The sequence below is a fragment of the Macaca fascicularis genome, chromosome 5 (assembly GCF_037993035.2).
Source record: "Macaca fascicularis isolate 582-1 chromosome 5, T2T-MFA8v1.1".
In the NCBI taxonomy this organism is placed as follows: Eukaryota; Metazoa; Chordata; class Mammalia; order Primates; family Cercopithecidae; genus Macaca; species Macaca fascicularis.
In genome coordinates, this window is record NC_088379.1 from 54,649,025 (window position 1) to 54,674,606 (window position 25,582).

The 25,582-nt window shown below is 36.6% G+C and overlaps 1 long non-coding RNA gene across 2 annotated transcripts in view; it reads right to left on the bottom strand.

The window, feature by feature from the left end:
* Positions 1-25,582, bottom strand: part of LOC107129722 (uncharacterized) — a 384,848-nt gene that overhangs the window by 68,935 nt on the left and 290,331 nt on the right. The gene's annotated exons all lie outside the window — the stretch shown is intronic.

Below are 25,582 nucleotides of genomic sequence, written 5' to 3' on the forward strand. Positions count from 1 at the left end.
CTTTGGATGGCAGAGAAGTTCACTGGGCTTTTCCAGGCCAGACTAATTCACAATTGCTGGGTAATCAAGAAATACCCCTCCATATTACAAGTGAGTTGAAGTAGGCAGACACAATTGCAGCTAGACCTGGCAAACCAGAAATACACTTCCAAAGTGCAGGTGGACTGAGACTGGTAGGCAGGGACCCGGAGCTGGAACTACAGCTGGAACTAACAAGAAGGAAATCCCCCTCCAAGGTGCAGGTGGGCCACAGCTATGAAGCTGACTGCTGCAGTGCTTACAAGACTCATGAGGAATCCACTCATAGAGGTGTGAATGGAACTTGACAGGAAGCTATCTACAGAATTATCATTTAAACTCTCGAAGGGGATGAGTACTACTAGATGCCTCTCATGTGTGTCACTGGCAAACAAGCATGAGGAGCAAGTAGAAGCATCTAGAAACACATTGGAATCGGAGAGAAAAGCCCCTTCTTCCTCACTGTTCCTCCAGTGCCCTCTACTGACAAAGTTTAACATCATGCCAACTACAGAGGATACATGCTTACAGGTTCCATCTCCATTATTAAAAAGCATGTAGTGATAGGTGAATTTGGAGCTGAAAGGTAATAAATTGATAGTTGGCACAGATCACCAGACTACCTCTTTGGCTACTCAGTTTCCATATGCACCCTTCTAACACATTTGAGCTTCTATACCACATTAAAATAACCCTAAATTTCCATCTAACAAGATTCAACTATTTTGCTTACAAGTGATGCAGTTCTTACCCTTTCCCCAAAATGAGGAGAGACATAGTCCCAGCAGTCATTGTATTCATCGCCTACTATATTAGTTATTCCTCAAACTCCTCCATAGCTCCACTGAATATGCTGTTACTTAAAGACTAAGTTATAAAGTTAATCTCCACCAGCTAGTATATAAAAGTAAATGGAAAGAAGAAAGAAAAAAGAATGTTAATATATACAAATATTAGAAACAAAAAGCATATATGCAAAATTATTATGGTCCTTGTTTCCGTACTTGTACAGTTGACCCTTGAACAACAAAGGGGTTAGAGGTGCCAAACATATACCATGCAATCAAAAATCTACTCTAACTTTTAATTCCCCAAAACTTAACTATTCATACCCTACTGTTGACTGAAATTCTTACCAATAACATTAACAGTTATATAATGTATATTTTGTATGTTATATGTATTACATACTGTATTCTCACAATAAAGTAAGCTAGAGAAAATAAAATGTTAATAAGAAAATCATAAGAAAGAGAAAATATATGTAAGTGAAAGTGAATCATAAAGTCTTCATCCTTGTCATCTTCATGTTGAGTAGGCTGAGGAGGAGGAGGAACAGGAGGGGTTGGTCTTGCTGTCTCAGAGGTGGCAGCTGCAGAAGAAAATCTGTGTACAAGTGGTCACACAGTTCAAACCTATGTTATTCAAAGGTCAACTTTAGTTTATATCTAAGACTTCCTTTGTCCACTAGCCATATCACCATATCATATTTGCTTTGCCCTTAGCCAGAACCACAGCTGGTTGACGGTTCTTTACCTGGTGGAATAAACCAAATGTTCATTCCTGAAGTGTCTGAGTCCTCAGTTACCCTGCCTTTTTGTTGTTGTTGTTTTTTAGTTGCTATACTTTTCTGTTGACTTTTGCTATTGAGCATGAATATACTAAGAGACACCACAGAGAATGTACCATATTTCAAACATGGTCCTCCTTATCTGCATTGTGTAACAGCAGCCCAGTTTCTTCTTGATTATTAGAATTGATGATTCCAACCAGAAAATTAACTTCCTTTTCTTTTGACATGTTTCTTCAGTGACATAAGAAGCCCAAAATGACCAGTTGGCAGTCTCATCTCCCCATTCAATGGAAGCATTATTGTTTCCACTGGTGGAAGTATCTTCCGTTCCTCATTCCCTTTAGTTACCAGCATCCATAAACAGCCAAAATGCAAAGTTGCAGGACAGGAAGCAAAAATTCTGTGAGTAGGGTATTATGTGATATTTTGAGAAGAACATTGTCAGTCCTACCTTTTGATTTCCAGACCCTTGTATTCTGGCTATAGAAAAGGAATCCTTATATAATGATCTCTAACTCAAAGCATATACTAAGTATGTCCTGTAAAATAGAGCCTCATTCCTGTATTATCTCTCACCTGACACCATACCTGACTGGTTTAGCAAGCCATTCCATCTTTAAATTGGTCCAGCCACTTCTGAGTGATGGGGGATGTGGTAAGGTTAGTTAATTCCATCAGTATGAACCCATTGCAACGTTTCTTTTGCTTTGAAATGAGTTCCTTGATCACACACAATTATATGTGGAATGCCATAAAGAGGATAAGTTATTCTGTGAGTTCAATTCTGGCAGAAGCATTAAAGGAGGGAAAGGCAAATCTGTATCAAAAATATGTCTATTCTAAGAGACAAATATCTTCCCCCTTTATGATGGAAGATATCCAATGTAATTAATCTGCCACCATTTCCTGGTACTCCCAGGAAATGATGCTATATTGGGGGCTCAATTCTTCTCTGTTGTTAGCAGATTAGGCACTCAGCAGTAGTGCAGCCAGGTCACCCTTGGTAAGTGCACACCATGATGTTGAGCCCACTCCATCACCTCCATCACTGACTTTGCTCATAGGCTCATCGTACAGGCAGTGGGCTAGCTGAGGAAATGTAGCTGACTGACCACTAGAGAACATGTCTCTGACCACTAGAGAACATGTCTTATCCTCCTGACTATTAAAGTAGACATCCCTAGGTGGGCATTAATATAGAAAACAAATATCTTCACAGTTTGTGTCCATTATAAGAGGATCATTCACATACTTTTTTTTTTTTTTTTCCTAAGACAGAGTCTTGCTCTGTCACCCAGGCTGGAGTGCAATGGTACTATCTTGGCTCACTGCAGCTCCACCTCCTGGGTTCAAGCGATTCTCATCCCTTAGCTTCCTGAGTAATTGGGACTACAGGCACACACCACCATACCTGGCTAATTTTAGTATTTTTCTTTAGTAGGATGGGGTTTTGCCATGTTGGCCAGGCTGGTTTTGAATTCTTGGCCTCAAGTGATCACCTGCCTCAGCCTGCCAAAGTGCTAGGATTACAGGTGTAAGCCACCGTGCCCAGCCCATTCACATACTTATTCTCAGCCTTCCTTGTCACCAATCTCCCAATTCTCTTCCTTCCAAGACCCTGATCATCCAGCTAAACTATTAACAACTGCACATAAATTAATGTATATCTTTATTTCTGGCTATCTCTTGCTCAAGACATAGTAGACAACCAAAATAGTTATGTTTATATAATGTTAATAATACATGCAAATTGAATTCTATAAAGTGAATGACACTTCATACTGAATCCAGCTACAAGACTCCCTAGATTCATTTAGTACTAGCTGACTCCCAAGCCTTGCCAACTTGCTCAATGGAATCCTACCAGCTGTCGCTGTAACACTGTCACCTTTCACTTAATATTTATCACTCTCTCAATCTTTCCCACAGTGATGTCTAGACTTACACATAAGTCTATGGCTCCTGCCATGGAAGAAATTACAGCAAATTTACCAGCTCCTGTCCAACTCAATAATACCATACTATGGGAAGTATGACCTGGATTTCCCAATAGAAGTCCAAGTGGCCAGGTAACATAACTCAGAATTGCAATGACATTAGTGTCCATGGCATAAACCTTGACCAAGAGAACTACAAGAGGCAAGTATATACTGGCAAATAAATCTATTAATTTCCTCCTGCTGCTGATTATTCCAAGGCACAGAGATTCTAGACATCATCTCAGGGGACATCCCTTATGACTGAACAGCTGCCATTTTTGGTGTGTGAACCTGTACTTGACTAGTTGGGAAATGATTTTTTTATTTGTGTTCCTTTTTCCCTATTATTATTTCCCATTATTAACATATATGCTTTGTCTCAAGCTCTGTATTCTAGGTAATCTGGGCTAATATATATCATATATATTCTAAGCAATTTTTTAAAAGGGAAATTTTGATGAATCTTGTGTGTTGCTACCTGCTCCTCACTTACTCTGTTATATTGGATTTCCCTAAGTTGTACTTTAAAATATCATTCCACAATTTATTCCAAGTTTTAAGTTATAATGATTTTTAAATTATAAGATATCTTCTCAACAGTGGTTCAGTGGGGGCAGAAAAGGAAGAAGAGATTTACAGAAAATCTAAATTAAATCACATGGATTATCATAGTTTACTTTTTTAATTCAGAAAATTGATTTTAACAGCTAAAATAATAGGTCCTTATGGCATTTAACAAACAAGTGCTCTTCACCAGTATTCCCAATGGTTTTACCCACTGGCATTTATTGAATAGCTAAAGACAATGCTAAAATTATGCTTCTTTTGGCCAACAAATGGAAAACCCAGATGCCAAGGTGAAAAAGATTTGTTCTCTGGTAGTAGCTACAGCAGCTGTCTACTTGGCATATTCCTTAGAAAGCTTCAAAGTTGCCTAGGATACAGACTTTGTAAACCGGGATCCTGCAGAGCCTTTAAAAAGACTTTTTTTGTTTAATGCAAGACCTATGTCGACATTAAATTAGCAATATAGTTTCTAATCTACACATAAACACATATGCATTGATTTGCAGATCTATGGAAACAGGGCATATAATGAATAATACAAAATTATGGGATCAAATAAACTGTACATATTTTCTCATGACAAAGAAAATATGACCCACATGTAGCTTGGAAGCTTTACTTTGGAAGTAAATGTTTGACGATCATATTCCTGAACAGCTTTTCGTCAATGCTTAGACCTAAGTTTCTGCACTAATCAATAATTATAAAAATTTAAAAATTATAAATAATTACAACAATTATAAAAATTTTATAATTATAAAAATAATTATAAAAAATAATTACACAAATATCAGTAATATTAATTTAATAATTTAGTTTAATGAGCAAGTAGAAATCAGAGTAACACAATCCTAATCACAATATGTTATCAAACACTGTCAAAATGAAGTAAAAGGTGACAGGCATCAGTGTTTGAATCACTGAATTCTATACCTAAAATGGGTAAATATTGTCGTGTGTATTATACCTCAACAAAACGTTTTATAAAAATAGAATTAAAAGATTACAAATTATTGTAAAGAAAACAGTAGATATATGGGAGCTTTCACACACTCAAACATGTGTGCACACACCTTCTTCTGTAGGCTGAAATTCCAACATCTGTGTCTTAGCCACTTAAAACCATCTCTAGACACCTAACTCCACATACATACCACTGTGTGAATGAGCAGCTAGGAGTGGCTGTTTTCAGACTACTTCTAAGTTCACCATCCTTGTAACTTGGCTGTAATCACCAGAAACCTCATGTTGTTAACCTCTATAGCTGATCAGATATCCCCGGGTATACAGCAAATTTTGGTATAAATAAAAGACAGTTTTACGTTACCCAATTTAGGCACCTGTGTCTCAACATTTTAGATCACTGGAATACACTAGTGGCTTTTTCTTTCATAAAGAATATTGCATGTACTCTGAGAAAGGGGAAATACTGAGTCAGGCAAATTGATGCTATTTTACACTGAAGAAAAGACCTTTGAAAGATTGCCAGGCTTTGAGAAAGGGTCAGCCAGAGCCCCCCAAAGAAGGTAGTTTTCCCATCTTCCTGTCAATAATACTTAGCATGCTGAGTTGTTTTATCAGACAGATGGTGGACTAGGCACCATTATGACCAATACAGTGTTGTCACTTGTACAAAAGGGTCCCATGAACTTTAAGCTCCTCTGCCACCACAGAGATGGCTCTGTTTGTGCAACCCTTTACAATTTTGCTGTATTAATTCTCTGTTCCTAATGTCAAGAAGGACACATCATAAGGAAACTTGGATGTTAAAATCAACTTTGAAGACTTTAATTCAGTTTGAACAGATTTTTGACTTATCAAAAATGTATCAGCAATGATACAATTAAGATTTTAATTAACTCATATAATTTTTTCAAATTAAAAATTCTCAAATCTATGTTAGCATTCCAATTGATGTATAATTTCTTCTGAATGTAAAAATTAGTTTTAAAATGAATTTAGATGTTCTAAACCTGAGGGGGGAAAAGTCTTTTATTTTCCATAAAATGCATTTTGCAAATTCTTCAAATTGAAATTAGAGGTCCTTTTAAATTTAAGTGGAGGTTTGTTATTTTTATCTGAAACTTATTTACATTCATAGAGTTCCTAAAATAAATACTTCTCAATAAATAATTTGGTGAAAATTTTTCTGACACTTAAAAAAAAAAAGATGTGAAATTGTGGTCAGTGGATGCAATGGATGTATATGAACTTATTTTTAAGGTGAAAAACAAATAGAGGCTTAGTAAGTAAAATATCTGTAATTTTGTCAATACTTTCTCTTTGCATTGGATAGAACAAATATAAAATGTTAATCAAAGAAATACACATTTTATAAGACTTATGTAGTTATAAGTAGGTTATAAAATTAACCTATAATCATTTTTAACATGAAAGAAGCTGAGTACTGAAGGTAACTTCTTTGTATAAATGTGATTATTTCTAGAAATAGATAAAAATTAAATGGTTAGAAGTGTTGGATGAACCTGGAGACAAATACTTCATCACTTCCAGTAATATTCCCATATAATGAAACTATGATCTATCTATCTGATCCAGTTACCACAAATTTATATCTTTACATTCAGAGAAAGCATGAGCAGAAAGATACACTTAAGGTTTTCCAAACAATGTGTGGTGAAATTGTTAAAGTTCTGTTTTCCCAAAATCGTCAGTAACTATCCTGTTAACAGCAACAAAAGGGAACTATTCACACTACATTAAGTTCACATTTAAAACAGGAAAGCATCAATCTTTCTGAACATAGTATAATTGATTTAAAAGCATTAACAAAATATTGGACAGGTAAATATCTCTATGTGGAGTCACCAAGGTAGTCACTGTACCCCAGGTTTTTTTGAATAATTGGTTTATATGGGTATTTGCTTACATAGATTGGATTCTGAATTTTTTTTTTTCTTTCAAGCTGAAGCTGTTTTCGTTCACACTTGGGGTCCTCCATCTGTCGATAAAGCCTGTTAGCTCACCACCTCACTGGCTCCGAGGTGCTAGTTTTCCATCTGGTAAAGCCCTAAAGAGAACCCCAGAGTCATGGAAGCGTGAATCCTGTGGGTGCTCTCAACTCTAGGGCTTATGTCCCCAAAGGGATGGGGTCTTTTTGACAGCAGCAAGTGTTTAGAAGCAATACAATCGGAACCTGCGCATGACTTCTTCTAGACCAAAACACAGCTAGTGGCAGTCCAGGCAAGATACTGGACTAAGCTGTTAAGTGAAAAAGGTCAGCTTCTGGTATCTTCCCACTTTCCTTTTCTTGCCCCTTTCTCCCTTCTTGGCCAACATTTCATTATTAACTAATTAACAAGGACTCTTCATGTAGATATTTACAAACTGTCTCACAATGCTATGTGATAAACTAAAATTAGTTAGGAAATTGGGATAAAAATAACTGGTAAAAAAAATCATTTCACCTTATTAGAATTAAGTCATAAACTGAATACTGAGTACCTTAGTAGTTTGTTCAAAGAGAAAACGTACATGATTAATGGTGTTCATAACATTTTAAAAAATAATCAATTGATATGAACAAACCCAGACATTCCTAGCACTGAGATTTGAAAGAAATTATTTTCATGGATTCTTATTAAAAGGTAACTGCATGGAGTAGAGAATGCAATATCATCCAGGAACTACAAGTTTTATGGGGCTATTGTTAATAATGACACTCAGTAAACTAATAGCAATGCTTTGGAATATAGTTTAACAAAAGCAAAGCAATGTGGCCTAAATTCACCGCTTTCTATTGTCAGCATGAACCCAAAAACAAAGGTGTCTGTGAGTTTGAATTTATACCGTCTGCAAAGTACCTGACTGTAGTTCTTTTTCTTGGCCAATTAAGCATAGACCATATGCCCTGATAGTCATTCATCCTGGAATTAGGGTTGACATCATTTTAGAAAATATGAAAAGACTAACTAGACATTTGTCTAAATAGAAAGCCACTGAACTTCTTGAGAATGTGCCAAGGGGCAAATGGATGGCTGCTTACAAGACCAAAACTTTACTCAAATAATTAACAATTCTGGATTTAATCCAGAGAGAGAGAATTTGTAATAAAAAGCCCCAATTTTCTATAGCAAAGGATAACCTCAAAATCATTTTAGGCAGGGAAGATTTTAAAGAAACATCACCTTACATGAAGAGTTGCTTTATTTATTGGTTTTGCAGTCTTATCTTTTCTGGCAAAGTGTTCTAGAAGAAAACAACTTAGTCTTACTGACACAAAAGATCACAGTTACCATTACGTTTCTCAGCTCTGTGTTCTTCTGCACTGGTTTCAGCTTCAGGTAGACTTCCCCATTTTGACAAGATGACATATTCCCTGAGTGACATTCCCCAAGAAACAAGATGACCACCAGACATCCCAGACATATATTCTGCCAATTTAGCTACCCCAAGTAAAACAGAGTGCATCTTCCTTAACTGTAATAGCAAAAGTTATGGACCTGTTTCTAATTGGTTCAATTTAAATCAAATTCCCATCATGAGCCAACCACAGTGGCCAGATGGACACAGTATACTGTTAGCAGTTCTGGACCATGTTGGGGAATAGAGTGCAGGAAAAGGTAATTTTCTCTAAATTTTATATACCAGAGGTAAACTGTGGTCCACAAGTAGGCTACCAGGTTATGAAAATAAAGGCTTGTTGAAAAGTATTGCCATGTATATATTTGTTTGTGAATAGTCTGTGGTTGCTTTCAGGGTACGATAGCAGAGTTGAATAGTTGCAACCAAAACCATGGCCCGAAAAATCTCAACTGTTTACTCTCTAACCCTTTAAGAAAAAATTTTCTAACCCCTTACATAAACCAAAAATGGGAATGAGTGGTTGTCAAAAGAAAAACAAAGGACTCCTTTTTTAAAAAATGAGTAAAATAAATGCTATGTAGACAAAATCAATATATGCCTCCAAGACAAAATGGTTACAAAAGATATGGTCACAGAACTAAATTAGTAGAGTTGAATTTGGAGGCTTTCTTCAAAAATAGTATTTGATTTTCAAAAATTGTCTTCTACAGTAACTTTAATTGACAGTACAGTCATTCTGTATACACATGGAAAGGTGGCTTTCTGTTCTCAAGAGAAGGGACAGAGAAAATGAAACACTTGAATCCAACTTACATCAAGTAATATCAAGGCATTGACATACAAGTTAAAAAACAAGAAAAAAAAACTTAGTTAATAATGACTAAGGCCAGGTGATGATAGCTTACACACATGGCAGACATTGTACTAGGTACTTATTATATGTTTTCTCATTGAATCCTCACCATCAACTTTATGAGATAGATACTATTATAACCATTTTACAGAACAAGCTAAAATAGGACAAATAATTTTCCTGGGCCATAAAAGTTAGTGGTAGAACTAGTATCCGAATCCATGTTTCTTCTTACTCTATTATACTGTTTTCCCTATGAAAAATAAATAATAATTCGTGGTGAGGCTAACAGAGCATGACCCAATCCAGAGTTGATTGTTCTACTGCTGTGCTCAGTTTTATTCCCATGGCAGTTGTCAAGCATTCAAGGAATGTTGGGGCTGTCAAATATTATACAAAGGTCTCTTTAACAGATGTCATCCTCATGAACAAATTCTCATTTCATATGATATGCCAGGAGCCTAAAGGATTTGGGAGTTTATGTGAATCATCTGACTCACAACACAGTAGGAACCTAAACCAGTGGATAGAGAACTTGATTGAAAGACTAGAGAATTGGATTCTATTCCTGGCTTTCCCAGGCATCTGCTCCATAAATGTGCAACAAACTATCGTCTTTGACATGTGGATGAAACTTTATATGCTTCTGAAGAATGCTGTGAGCATTAACATAGGAAAGAAACCTGGGTTCTTATGGAAGGCATTATGTGTTTCAATGCCACGCCACAAAATTTTAGAAACAAAACAGAACTAGGGAGAGTTGTGGAAACGGGAACAGTTGTTTTGGAGCTAAAGAAAAACTTTCAAATGTAAAATCATTATTTTGGTGATTTTTAAAAAAACTTTTATTGTAGGAATTTTCAAGCATACACAAAAGCAGAGAAGAATTATTTATAACATGTACTTAGTCCCAGTTTAAGCAACTATCAATATGTGTTCAATCTTGTTTTATCTAAACCTCAACAATATTGTGCCCAGTGTGGGTTATTCAAACAAACCTCACACATCATATCATTTCATCCATGAGTTCTTCAAAAACACACATCCAAAAGATGAGAAATCTGTCAAAAAGCACACAGACGGGATGTGCCCAGGATGGCCAAATAGGAACAGCTCCAGCCTTCAGCTCCCAGTGAGAGTGACACAGAAGATGGGCGATTTCTGCATTTTCAACTGAGGTACTGGGTTCATCTCACTGGGGCGTGTCGGACAGTTGGTGCTGGTCCACGGGTGCAGCCTGACCAGCGAGAGCTGAAGCAGGGCCAGGCATTGCCTCACCTGGGAAGTGCAAGGGGGAAGGGAATTCCTTTTCCTAGTCAAAAGATATTGAGACTAACAACACCTGGAAATTCGGGTAACTCCCACCCTAAAACTGGTTTTACCAAGGGTCTTAGTAAATGGCACACTAGGAGATTATATCCCACACCTGGCCCAGAGGGTCCCACGCCCACAGAGCCTCCCTCATTGCTAGCACAGCAGTCTAAGATCTAACTGCAAGGTGGCAGCGAGGCTTGGGGAGGGGTGCCCACCATTGCTGAGGCTTAAGTAGGTAAACAAAGCCACCAGGAAGCTCGAATTGGGTGGAGTCCACCACAGCTCAAGGAGGCCAGCCTGCCTCTGTAGACTCCTCCTCTGGGGACAGGGTATAGCTAAATAAAAAGTAGCAGAAACCTTGGCAGAGGTAAATGCCCCTGTCTGACCGCTTTGAAGAGAGCAGTGGATCTCCCAGCACGCAGGTTGAGCTCTGAGAACAGACAGACTGCCTGCTCAAGTGGGTCCCTGACCCCTGTGTAGCCTAACTGGGAGACATCCCTCACTAGGTGCAGACCGACACCTCACACCTTACACGATGGGGTACACCCCTGAGACGAAACTTCCAGAGCAAGAATCAGACAGCAACACTCACTGTTCAGCAATATTCTATCTTCTGCAGCCTCCACTGCTGATACCCAGGCAAACAGGATCTGGAGTGGACCTCAAGCAAACTCCAACAGACCTACAGCTGAGGGTCCTGACTGTTAGAAGGAAAACTAACTAACAGAAAGGACACCCACACCAAAAACCCATCAGTACGTCACCATCATCAAAGACCAAAGGCAGATAAAACCACAAAGATGGGGAAAAAGCAGTACAGAAAAGCTGGAAATTCAAAAAATCACAGCGCATCTACCCATCCAAAGGAATGCAGCTCATTGCCAGCAACAGAACAAAGCTGGACGGAGAATGACTTTGACGAGTTGAGAGAAGAAAGCTTCAGTCCATTAAACTTCTCAGAGCTAAAGGAGGAACTACATAACCAGTGCAAAGAAATTAAAATGTTGAAAAAAGAATGGATGAATGGATAACTAGAATAATCAATGCAGAAAAGACCTTAAAAGAACTGATAGAGATGAAAACCATAACACAAGAACTGCGAGACAAATGCACAAGCTTCAGTAACCGACTCGATCAACTGGAAGAAAGAGTATCAGCGATTGAAGATAAAATGAATGAAATGAAGTGAGAAGAGAAGTCTAGAGAAAAAAGAGTAAAAAGAAATAAACAAAGCCTCCAAGAAATATGGGATTATGTGAAAAGACCAAATATACGTCTGATTGGTGTGCCTGAAAGTGAGGGGGAAAATGGAACCAAGTTGGAAATCACTCTGCAGGATATCATCCAGGAGAACTTCCCCAACCTAGTAAGGCAGGCCAACATTCAAATTCAGGAAATACAGAGAATGCCACAAAGATACTCCTCGAGAAGAGAAACTCCAAGACACATAATTGTCAGATTCACCAAAGTTGAAATGAAGGAAAAAATGTTAAGGGCAGCCAGAGAGAAAGGTTGGGTTACACACAAAGGGAAGCCCGTCAGACTAACAGTAGATCTCTCAGCAGAAACTCTACAAACCAGAAGAGAGTGGGGGCCAATATTCAACATTCTTAAAGAAAAGAATTTTCAACCCACAATTTCATATCCAGCCAAACTAAGTTTCATAAGTGAAGGAGAAATAAAATCCTTTACAGACAAGCAAATGCTTAGAGATTTTTGTCACCACCAGGCCTGCCCTACAAGAGATCCTGAAGGAAGCACTAAACATGGAAAGTAACAACAGGTACCAGCCATTGCAAAAACATGTCAAAATGTAAAGTCCATTGATGTTAGGAAGAAACTGCATCAATTAGCGAGCAAAATAACCAGCTAATATCATGACAGGATCAAGTTCACACATAACAATATTAACCTTAAATGTAAATGGATTAAAGGTCCAATTAAAAGACACAGACTGGCAACTTGGATAAAGAGTCAAGACCCATCAGTTTGCTGTATTCAGGAGACCCATCTCACATGCAGAGACACATAGGCTCAAAATAGAGGGATGGAGGAAGATCTATCAAGCAAATGGAAAACAAAAAAAAGCAAGAGTTGCAATCCTAGTCTCTGATAAAACAGACTTTAAATCATCAAAGATCAAAAGAGACAAAGAAGGCCATTACATAATGGTAAAGGGATCAATTCATCAGGAAGACCTAACTATCCTAAATATATATGCACCCAATATAGGAGCAGCCAGATTCATAAAGCAAGTCCTTAGAGACTTACAAAGAGACTTAGACTCCCATACAATAATAATGGGAGACTTTAACACCCCACTGTCAACATTAGACAGATCAACGAGACAGAAAGTTAGCAAGGATATCCAGGAATTGAACTCAACTCTGCACCAAGCGGACCTAATAGGCATCTATAGAACTCTCCACCCCAAATCAACAGAATATACATTCTTCTCAGCACCACATAGCACTTATTCCAAAATTGACCACATAGTAGGAAGTAAAGCACTCCTCAGCAAATGTAAAAGAACAGAAATTATAACAAACTGTCTCTCAGACAACAGTGCAATCAAACTAGAACTCAGGACTAAGAAACTCAGTCAAAACTGCTCAACTACATGGAAATTGAACAACCTGCTGCTGAATAACTACTGGGTACATAACAAAATGAAGGCAGAAATAAAGATGTTCTTTGAAACCAGTGAGAACAAAGACATAATGTACCAGAATCTCTGGGACACATTTAAAGCAGTGTGTAGAGGGAAATTTATAGCACTAAATGCCCACAAGAGAAAGCAGGAAAGATCTAAAATTGACACCCTAACATCACAATTAAAAGAACTAGAGAAGCAAGAGCAAACACATTCAATAGCTAGCAGAAGGCAAGAAATAACTAAGATCAGAGCAGAACTGAAGGAGATATAGACTCAAAAAACCCTCCAAAAAATCAATAATCCAGGAGTTGGTTTCTTGAAAAGATCAACAAAATTGATAGACCTCTAGCAAGACTAATAAAGAAGAAAAGAGAGAAGAATCAAATAGACATAATAAAAAATGTTAAAGGGGATATCACCACCAACCCCACAGAAATACAAACTACCACCAGAGAGTACTATAAACACCTCTACGCAAATAAACTAGAAAACCTAGGAGAACTGGATAATTTCCTGGACACTTACACTCTCCCAAGACTAAACCAGGAAGAAGTTGAATCCCTGAATAGACTAATAGCAGGCTCTGAAATTGAGGCAATAATTAATAGCCTACCAACCAACAAAAGTCCAGGACCAGACGGATTCACAGCCAAATTCTACCAGAGGTACAAGGAGGAGTTGGTACCATTCCTTCTGAAACTATTGCAATCAATAGAAAAAGAGGGAATCTTCTCTAACTCATTTTATGAGGCCAACATCATCCTGATACCAAAGCCTGATAGAGATACAACAAAAAAAGAGAATTTTAGACCAATATCCCTGATGAACATCAATGCAAAAATCCTCAATAAAATACTGGCAAAGGGAATCCAGCAGCACATCAAAAAGCTTATCCACCATGATCAAGTGGGCTTCATCCCTGGGATGCAAGGCTGGTTCAACATACTCAAATCAGTAAACGTAATCCAGCATATAAACAGTACCAAAGACAAAAACCACATGATTATTTCAATAGATGCAGTAAAGGCCTTTGACAAAATTCAACAGCCCTTCATGCTAAAAACTCTCAATAAATTTGGTATTGATGGAACGTATCTCAAAATCTTAAGAGCTATTTGAATAAGTAACTAAATGGATGGAAGGCAGGAGGCTGATTTCTCACTGATGGAGTAGGAATTTATAGATATAGCAAGCAGAGGAGCTAGAATAATTCACGTGGTAATGAATTAGTATTGGAGACATTACCAAGAATACATATCATTTCATATAAATATATATGAATGCATATAGTTTCATATGGATAGAGCTACAGACATATTTTCAGACATATATTTCTTTGTTCTGTCAACTGAGAGGGCCTAAAATAAATGACATTCCAATAGCAACAAGTGTACCTCATATCCAGATCTTGGCTTCTAACAACATTCTCCAATATACCCAAAGGATTATAAGTCATGCTGCTATAAAGACACATGCACATGTATGTTTATTGTGGCACTATTCACAATAGCAAAGACTTGGAACCAACCCAAATGTCCATCAGTGACAGACTGGATTAAGAAAATGTGGCACATATACACCATGAAATACTATGCAGCCATAAAAAGGGATGAGTTCGTGTCCTTTGTAGGGACATGGATGCAGCTGGAAACCATCATTCTCAGCAAACTATCACAAGAACAGAAAACCAAACACCGCATGTTCTCACTCATAGGTAGGAATTGAACAATGAGATCACTTGGACACAGGAATGGGAACATCATGCACCAGGTCCTATTGTGGGGGCGGGGGGGGGGATAGCATTAGGAGATACACCTACTGTAAATGACTAGTTAATGGGTGCAGCACACCAACATGGCACATGTATACATATGTAACAAACCTGCACGTTGTGCACATGTACCCTAGAGCCTAAAATATAATTTAAAAAAATGCACACAGAGTTGCAATAGCATTATCATAATTTGGAAAACTAATAAATTTTTAATGTCACTAAATATTCATGTATTGGTCAAACATCTCATTATGTCATATATATTATTTCATATATATGTGTATATACATATGTTTGTATGCATATATATATATATGAATGATTTGTCCTAGAAAATGGTCCATATTCAGGATTTTTGCCGAATGCATCCCCATCGTGTTATTTTACGTGTTCGTTTTTGCCTTGTATTTCCTGTAAACTGGTGGTGGATCTAGAAGCTTGGTCACATTTAGGTTTCATTATTTTCGACAATAATAAAACATACAAATTATATGTTTTATCTCCCTACTGTATCTCATTAGGATGCACATATTATCTAATTGTCCCTTTTTTATGCTAAAAAGATTGATTAATACGTTCAGCTGTGTCCCTCTGACTCCTCCATTAGAAAGTGTGGGACTCCTGTTAGGGATGCATATAAACTTTCAAGGTATAAGTTGGCACAGTTTCAAAAAGGACCAATACCTTTTTGGAAAAGGTTGTGTCCCTGCTACCAGCTATGCTGTTTTGCCATCTATTTGACACAGGATTTGGTTGTGAGGATTCTGAAATGAGAGGAGAAAAAATTCTGAGGTTTTCCAGTGTAACGAGGGAGGACGACTTTCTCTGAAATATCCTTCTTATTATTGTCAATAAATTAAAGGCCAATCCAGTACCTCTTCCACTAGCAGTTCCCTCTCTTCCCAATCTTCTCCCTCATTATTTCACCAGGAGAAAGTTGCTAATTCTACCTATTTATTAGACTATCACTCTGCCAGACCAATAGGTTTCTTTCTTCTAGAATAACCAACCGTTTCCAAGAATTAGTCTTTCTTGAAAAAGTATTGAAGGAGCCATTTACATTACTGGCCCCAATTGCTCTCTATATCAGTTTGTCTGTTGAAACACATTTCTGGAACATTTCATATGTATAGGCATTGTACTAAACTCTGACAACACAGATACATTCCTACTCTCATGAAGTGTTTTAGAGAAGATATACCTTAAATAAGAAGATAAAGAAACAAAATGTGCAAAGTGTTGATAAGGAAGTAAAGATCTTATGATAATATACAACAGGGGGCTCTAATAAAATTTTGGGAGTCAAGGAAAGTTTTTTTAGGATAGCTAATTCCGATGGGAGAGTAGAACTATGGATCTGGGGCTATTAAATAATTTTCCAGTTCCAAATGAGTCTCAAAGTTCATTAGCACTTTCTCTGTTAAGAGTATCATCTCACATGGTCTTAATATTCAGGACCAGAAGAATTGATATTAAACAACATATAAGAAAACAAAAAAAAAACCCTCCTTTAGTTATTACTGCAAATGAATCTAACAAACAAGGCCAATGTCACGGCAGCAGTCTCTGCTGTGAACTTCAAAATGACATTCTGATCTGTCTGATCATTTCTCCACCAAAAGACCAACCTTGTTTTTAACAATCTTTCATAAGCAACTCTCACAGTGCGTATGCATTTATGTGCTTACATGAGGTTTCTTTTTGTAGGTATCAAAAATTAGGAGATAAATGTGGACATAGATTCAATGCTAAAAGACTTTATATAAAATCTCTTTAAAAATCCATAAAGATACAATACAAAATATGGACTAGGTATCAATTAATGTGGCAGCATCTTGATTTGTTTCACAGTTAGACTTCCCATTGGCAGAATAGTGTAATGGTTAAGAGCAAGTGGGAGGACCTGAGTTCAAATTTCAGCTCTTTTATCTTGTGACAAGGCATCATAATAGCCTCTCTAAAGAGGGGAAGTGATGCTTAAACAAGATGACACATACAAAGAACTCAATATCATACCAAGCACATGGCAAAAAGTTACTAAATGTTAGATATTATTATTAATAAATACAGACCAATGGATCACTGAAACCCTCAAAGCTGGATCCAGTGGTGGCTAAAAGTAGAGGGAAAGTGAGTGTAGGTCTAATACTCAAAAACATTTTTATGAGTTCATTAACTAATCTTAACTCATGTGTGTATACAAGATGATGTTGAATAGGTTACTTAACCTCTTTGAAACTAATTTTCTCATCCATCTAACACATACATTAAAATCTATTTTACAAAGTAGATACATAGATCAAATAGACAGTCCAGAAATCGTCCCACTTATATAAACTTCATTTATTTTTGACAAAAGAGCAGAGGTATTTTAATTGACAAGGAGAGTCTTCTGAAGAAATAGTACTGGAACAATTGAATATTCACATGTAAAAGATGAATATCAACTCCTACCTCCTGCTATATAAAAAAACTCAAAATGCATCACATATTAAAATGTAAAATATGAAAATATAGAATTTCTAGAAAGAGACAATAGGAGAAAATCATTGTAACCATGGGTTAGGCAAAGATTTCTTACATATAACACCAAAAGTGCAATTTATATAAGAAAATGTTGCTATATTGGACTTCGTGAAAAAAAAACTTCTGCACCACGAAAGACACTATTAATAGAGTGAAAAGAAAAGCCATAGACTGGGAGAAAATATTTGCAAATCACATATTTGACAAAAGACTGGTAAGCATATAAAGCAACTAGAATATTCCTACTTGCTGTGAGACTGAAAAATAGAATGGCTATCTTGGAAAACAGTTTGGTCATTTTTTACATGGTTGAACAAACATACATATACCATATAATTCAGTAATTCCACCCGTAAGTATATACCCAAGAGAAATAAAAACTGATGTTTATACAAAAAAAGGTACATGAATGTTTATAGAAACTTTATTCATAACTGTCCAAAACTAAGTACAACCCAAATGTTCTCCAAATAGTGAATAAACCACCTGTGATACCACCATTCAATGGGTACTCCTCAGCAATGCAAAGGAATAGACTACTAAGGCACACAGAAACATGGACAAATCCTAATGCATTACTCTAAATGAAACAATCAAGACACAAAATGCTACATACAATATGATTCGATTTATATTCCATTCTGGAAAAGGCAAAATGTTAGGGGCAGAAAGTGAGGGAGGAAAACTATTGACTATAAAGAGCCTAAAGAAATTGTTATTAAAACCATTCTATATTTTGATTGTGGTGGTGGTTACATGATTGTGTGAGCTTGTCAAAACAAATAGAACTGTGCACCAATGAGAATGAATTTTAATGTATGTAAATGATACCATAATAAAATAATTTCCAAATTATTAAAAACAACAATTCTTTAGTGTTCAGAGTTGTATGGTAGCTGCAATAACAGTACTAGTATTAGTGTTGGAAAATCCTGTCAAAAATTAACAATATTTCTCCAATGTGTTTTATTTTATGTAATTAATACAATACTCAGGCCAGAAAACAAACAAACGAAATGACCTTATAAGAATGTTCAAAAATTAAATGAGAAGGCAGCCAGCCAGCACCTCAATACACTCTACCAACAGGCATTGAACAATAGGCACACAGTAAATGGTAGCTGTTGTTACTGATTTGCAAGGCCTTTTATTAATTTTACCATAAACCACGAGATGGAACAGACAACTAATATACGGACATAGTCCAGTTCCAGAAGACTTCTGGACTTCAAATTATGGAATAAAATCAGCATAAATTTACATAAAAAGAAATGAAATACCTACATGTTTTCATAACTCAACCAAATGCATGATAGAAGTGACTTGTTTTTATGGCAATTAACATGAGAGAGCAGGGAGTTTTTTGCTGAGAAGCAGATCAGTGTGAGTCAGTGGGATGGTCTTGTTACTTAAAGAAAACATAGGCTGCATTATTTAAAACATTCTCAATTTAAGGGAAAAATGTTTCACAACTCTCTACACTGAGCAGGCCTCACCTGAAAAACAGTGTCCATCTCTATACCAGATTTTACTAGGGACACTGAAGAGTTGGATGCGGCATTTGGATAAATGTAACCAAAATGAAACCATCATCTCCTTCTTCATGCAACATGCTCTTCTCCTTGGTTTCTGGGATACCACTGTCTTCATAACCCTCATATTCCTCAGTGATTCCTCTTAGTCTCCTTTGGCTGCTGGTTGGCTTACAAAATCCATCCTCCATTTCTTCAACAGAAGTCAAGATTTAGCTGGGTATATGGCCACTAACGCCTCCCTACAGCTAGCTCTGGACCCATGATGCTCAGAAGAGATGTGTGCAACTTTCATGCTATTTTCTTAAAAGGAAACTCCTGGACCTCAACTCTCTCTTTCTCCTTCTGTAGATGAAAAGCCAATGAAGATCTGAGACAGTACAACCTAAGGAACGGTGGAATAACAGGATGGAGAACCTGGGTCCATGAATGCTCTCATGGAGCAGAGCTGCTTATCCATCTTGAAATATGTGGCATTCGCTTAGTGTTCAAGAACTTAGTGGCAAAACACACACACACTCTTATACACGCAGATTTTGAAGCTTGGAAAGTTGATAACCCTTGTTATGCTATGATAAAATACTCTATAAAACTGACATGAGCTAACTTGGGAAGGATATAACTTTGCCACAGAATCTATAGTATGGGGGCAAACCATTGGAAAGGGCCGGAATGTGTGTGTTGACAGTGCCTTGATATTTTTAATAAGATGCTATAAGACAGAGATGGATTGACAATTGAACAGTTTGCCGGCAGCTTTTTAATGGGAGATCCTGCATGCCTGCAGCCTATAATCTGTATTAACTAGGAGCAATTAACTTATTCCCCCGTGGAGCTGGAAAAGCCAACTACTTCTACTCCCCAAAGAGCAGAAAGTAAGTCTCCAGATTTAAAAGAAAAGAAGACTTCCCTTTTAACTCATTAAGTCCTCTAGGCCAGAAAATGTGACCTGGCTCAGTGGCAGACATAAGGTTAAATGTGTTGCTTCTTCTCTCAAACCCGTAATTTCAAGTGGTGTCAAATTACCGCTGCTGTAATTTTACCCACAAACTTGATACTAACTCCGATTATGCCATGCTGTCTCCACTGCCTGATCCTTGTTCCAGTTACCATCATCTCTTGCCAAAAACATTAAAAGAGCTTTAAAACTGAATGTCCTCCATCGACACTTGCCATTCAGAGGTTGGCACCTCAGCCACAGTGACATTTTACGTAAGGTAAAATGTAATCATGGTTTATCTGTTTAAAAAGATCACAGCTCTTAAAGTGAGTGTATTAGAAAAAATCGCTAAAATCTTAAACAGTTTATGAGGTCCTGCAAGGTCCAGCCCCCAACCACCACCCCTCCTGCATACTTTTTAGTAAACTTATTTTTTGAATGGTTTCATATTTACAGGAAAATTGCAAAAACAGTACATAGCTTCCATCTACCCCACATTGAGTTACCCCTATTTTTAATAGTTTACATTGAGTATGGTACATTTGTTACAATTAATCAACTAATATTGATATAATATTAGCTAAAATTTATATTCTGATCTCCTTATTTTTTTTCGTAGTGTCTTCTTACTATTCCAGGATCCCATGCAGCCAACCACCATACCTTTGGTTGTCCATCTCTTAAGCTCCTGTTGACTATGACAGGTGCTCAGAAGTTCCTTGTTTCATGATCTTGACAGTTTTGAGGAGTACTGGTCAGATCTTTTGTAAACCATCTTTCCATTTGAATTTGTCTGATATTTTTTGCATGCTTAGTCTGGGGCTGTGGATTTTTAGAAAGACCACAGTGGGAAAATGCCATTTTCATCATATACTAGCAACATGATTGATCACTGTTGATGCTGACCTCGTTCACCTGATCCCAGTATTATTTTGTCCCAGTCTTCATCTCAAAATTCTGTTGTATACATTGCTCAGACTCACCACAATCCCTTCATAACATATTGCTCCCTCTCTCTGCAGCACTCACTTCTCCAGCCTCCACTTCCACATAATTAGCACCAAATCAGCCCTGTGATCTCTGTTCCTGTCTCTTTCTCAGCAAATACTTCTCAGAGGGCCCCAGTCCAAGTCAGGTTTATATTGTTTGTCTGGTTGGTTGCTTTTTTTGTCTTACACTTTCGTAGAATCATAGAATCATGTTTAGTGTACTTATTCGTTTGCCTTGGTTCAATCGTCATGTGATTACTTAATTCTGTTGCTGCCACTAAAGTATAAACACCATGTGAGCAAGAACTGTAGGAGATGTTATTGAAGCTGCAACGTGAACACAAAAAGAGCTTATGTTGTTTATACTGAAGATTTTTGACATTGGTAGTCAATTGAGTTTTGCGACTTGCCTCTTGACCCCAGTAACACTACCCCAGTGATACTAGCAATAGCTAGTGTCTGTAGCAGTGGCTGCCCTTGGACTTATGTCACCTGGAGCCACATCCTTTCAGATTCTTGCCTGCTGAACATGCTTTACCTCTCATTTCACACAAATACCTGGTGACTCTTGACTACCGCCATGTGATTCTTAGACTTCCGGGTCTAGAATCCTGCCATTCATACATGTGCAGAAGAATTGATACCCTATGAAGACTTGTTTGCTTATTTTTAGAAAAGAAAACGCTGAAAGGATAAGAGAGAAACTAACTAAAATTGTTACCTACAGCAGCTGAAGTAGAGAGAAATATAGTGAGAGATATAAAAATAAAGTGAGAATTTCTATGCATACTGTCATATATATATGTAGACTTTTGAACCATGTAAATCTTTTATACAAAACATACATTTAGATAAAGGAGCAAACTCCCAAATTGAAAGCAAATAAATCTAACTGTTCATGTACTCAAATCAGTAACATAACCATGCAAAAAAAAAAATTATTTCAAGTGACTTTTGAGCACAATATTCTGGCTATACCTCCTAAGTGGGATGTAGTCTAAAGAGAAAAGTAGCAACTGGCAGAGCAATCTTAAACTTGATTTAGATACAATATTTTAGGTGTCGTAATTTAGAAACTATTTTATGCGTATTATAGAAAAATGCAATTAAATTAATGCTATTAGGTACCAAGACTTTCAGACATTCAGCATGAAGATTACATATAATCATATACATTATTTTTATATATATCTTCTAAAAGGTAAGAAAACCCTATATTACATTTGAAGTGTAACTATTCATAGAAATTCAACACACACACACACACACACACACACACACACACACACACACCCACCCCTATTCCATTGAAAAGTCACAGAAAGCCTGGCACAGTGGCTCATGCCTGTAATCCCAGCACTTTGGGAGGCCAAGGCAGGTGGATCACTTGGGATCAGGACTTCAAGACCAGCCTGGCCAATATGGTGAAACCCTGTCTCTACTAAAAATACAAAAATTAGCCGGGCGTAGTGGCAGGTGCCTGTAATTTCGGCTACTCGGGAGACTGAGGCAGGAGACTCACTTGAACCCGGAAGGCGGAGGTTACAGTGAGCCGAGATCGTGCCACCGCATTCCAGCCTGGGTGATAGAGTGAGACTCCATCTCAAAAAGAAAAAAAAAAAAAAGAGAGAGAGAGAAATCACAGAAGTAATGACAGTCTTGTAGCAATGAGCATGCTAGCCCAAATCTTACTCCTGAGCTTCTTGGGACAATGGTTGACTTCAGACCTAAGACAAGAAAGTATAAGGTGAGCTCAAAATATTTTATTATGCTAGAAAGCAAAGCAAGGCTCAAAAACTAATGAAATATTGGTTGGATATGGTTTGGTATTTGGGGACAGTTGGAGAAACTTGAACATAGACTGGATATTATCGTTAATTTGCTGATGATACGATGCTTGTGTAGGAGAATGGTTTATTTTAAAGGAATATATGTTGAAAATATTCATTCAGGGATGAAATGTTGTGATACAGGTGACTTATTTCCAAATGGTTCAGAAAAAATGTATATATACATATAAATACAGACAAAGTAATATAGCAAAATATGTGTAATGACTGAATGTGAAATGAAGGTATATATGTGATCATTGTATTAGTCTTTCAACTTTTCAGTTTGTTTGGCATTTCTATATTTAAGAGTTGAAAAAATTATATCAATGCATATCAGATAGCACAAATAACAGGAAATCAAGCTTGTGTTTCCCCTAAGGTCCATTGTAGTCCTTTGATTCTAGAATCACAGAAAAGGAGATTGCGATTAGTGGTTACAGGTAATAAAAGAAAAATGGAGGGATTAAAAATCAGCTTTCTATAAGCCAACATCATAACAGCTTGCTCATTAGATTAGTGTGATTACTTCTTTATTAGGCCTTATTTGAGCTGTCATCTGGTATCAATTAGGTCAGTTATAGTCTGTCAGGTCTACCGGAGGGAAATGGAGCAAGGTCCATCATGGTGAGGATGGCATAATTAAAGCAATGGAAATAATGGCTACTCTTCATTTAACCCTCATCCAATCAACCAAGCTCACATTGGCCTTCCACTCATGTTGAATGCTAAAGATGTGGAAGGAGAGAAAAAACACTTCCAAAACAGTTTTTAAAATCTTGTTTCAATTTATATTCAAATCAAATCAGGAGTTAGATGACACATTATAAAGAAAACATATTGAAATATTACTATAGGGACTTAAAAAAGTAAAAGGGCATAACCCATTTATAAATATGTTTCTTAATGATTTAATTCTATACTTATATGTGTACACATGTTATATATCATGTATTACATATGTATACACTGTTAATATTTTTCAACAAAAAGGAATAATAAAAGTGAACATCTCTGAATATTTTGCTAAAAGTGCAAAAATTTTGCATGGTAGTACAGAATTAAAAGAAGACCATTGATATGAATTGAATTCCGCATATACATCTCTTGATCCTTAAAGAATCTAAGCAAAATCCTGAGACCAAAATTGTGGCTACGTTGAAAATCTTTCCAAAGTAATTTGAAATCAGGTTGATTTTATTCAATTACACTTTAGTTGTAAAAGTAACAGAAGAAGCAAAGAAGACATAGAAATTCAATTCAGTCTAGACATTAAAATATTAGAAAACAATGGAATTGAGGTTGGGATAATTACTCCGAGAGATTGAACTATGGTGAAATTTCACTTTTATACTCTTGATAGGTAATAAAGTATTTGGACTAATAGTTATCATATATGACATACGTGGGTTATCAATTTTAAAAACTCTTGGTTTTATTAGGTTTTAATTTAGACCTAAATATACTTCAAAATTCACAAACCTTTAGTGACTCAGAAAGCTTTTTAGTATTTTACAGAGTTGTGTATGTAAAAATAGAACTAAATATGTAGTCACCATAGACTATGTTGTCTAAATTATTTTTCCAACCAAAAAAAAACTCGTAAGAACTTATTTGTCACTTCCTTCTTTCCTAAATAAGGTACAAAAATGGGGAATATGGAGGTGGGGAGCACATCACACACATGTTTAAGTTATGTTGTTAATTTTTATTACAAATTAATGATGTCTGGCTGAGTGAGGACACATGATATTGATCTGTATTCTCTAACCCCACTGCTGCCATGAAAGTAACTATCTTTGACAACTCAATCTTTCTGGGCCTCACTTATATCATTTATGAAATGAGGAGAGTATATATTACCAGATAATCCCTAAGTTACTACTCAGTTTTAAATTCTGCACCTTTTATAACTTTGTTACCTCCCTCTAAAGTCATTTACCTTAACAGGAAGGAAATAGGCAAGCATCAGAAAAGGAAAAGTAACATCAGATACTTCTACACATGTATTATTTCTTCCTTCCTTCTCTCTTCCTTCCCTCCCTTCATTTCTTCCTCTTCTCTCTTTTAAGATTTGGGGATTATTTCTTGTTTAACTGATAAAATTACCTAAAATGTAAGATACTATGGTAATTATAATATCCTGTCAAATGTTCTACATTGTCACAAAATTTGCAGGTCTTACTTCCCATATGAATTTTCTAAATCTTTTATCATCAACTGATATCAGCTACTGGCATAGTTGCACCACAGCATCTTAATTAGTTTAGCTCAAGTTTAATTTTGCTATGATAAAGCTATTCACTAAAATAATTCATGTGCTTATATTTTTCCTTTGATCTTCCCAAAATTCTGATAAAATATTGCTTGAATCTTTACAATTCAAGAAGCTATTAGTGTTAGACACAAGATTAAAGATTGCATCTACGTCTGTTTTAAACCTTGATTTTTTGTTCATACAATCCTTTTTCTGTTGACTCTGCCAAGTAATAGTAGTAGAAGCAAGTTTTAATCCCAAGTTTTTGGAAAAAATGAGGTAGTCATCAACATTACCACCTAAAATCATGGCAAAGGTATCTGCTATCCCAGTCTCTGGCAGCTCTTTCATAGCTTTTCAACTAGATTTTGATAGGTAGTAGCTTTCCATTGCCTTCCAAATGAGCCTAGGAGGCCAGTTCACCAGGACTCCCTGCAGTTCTAACAGAA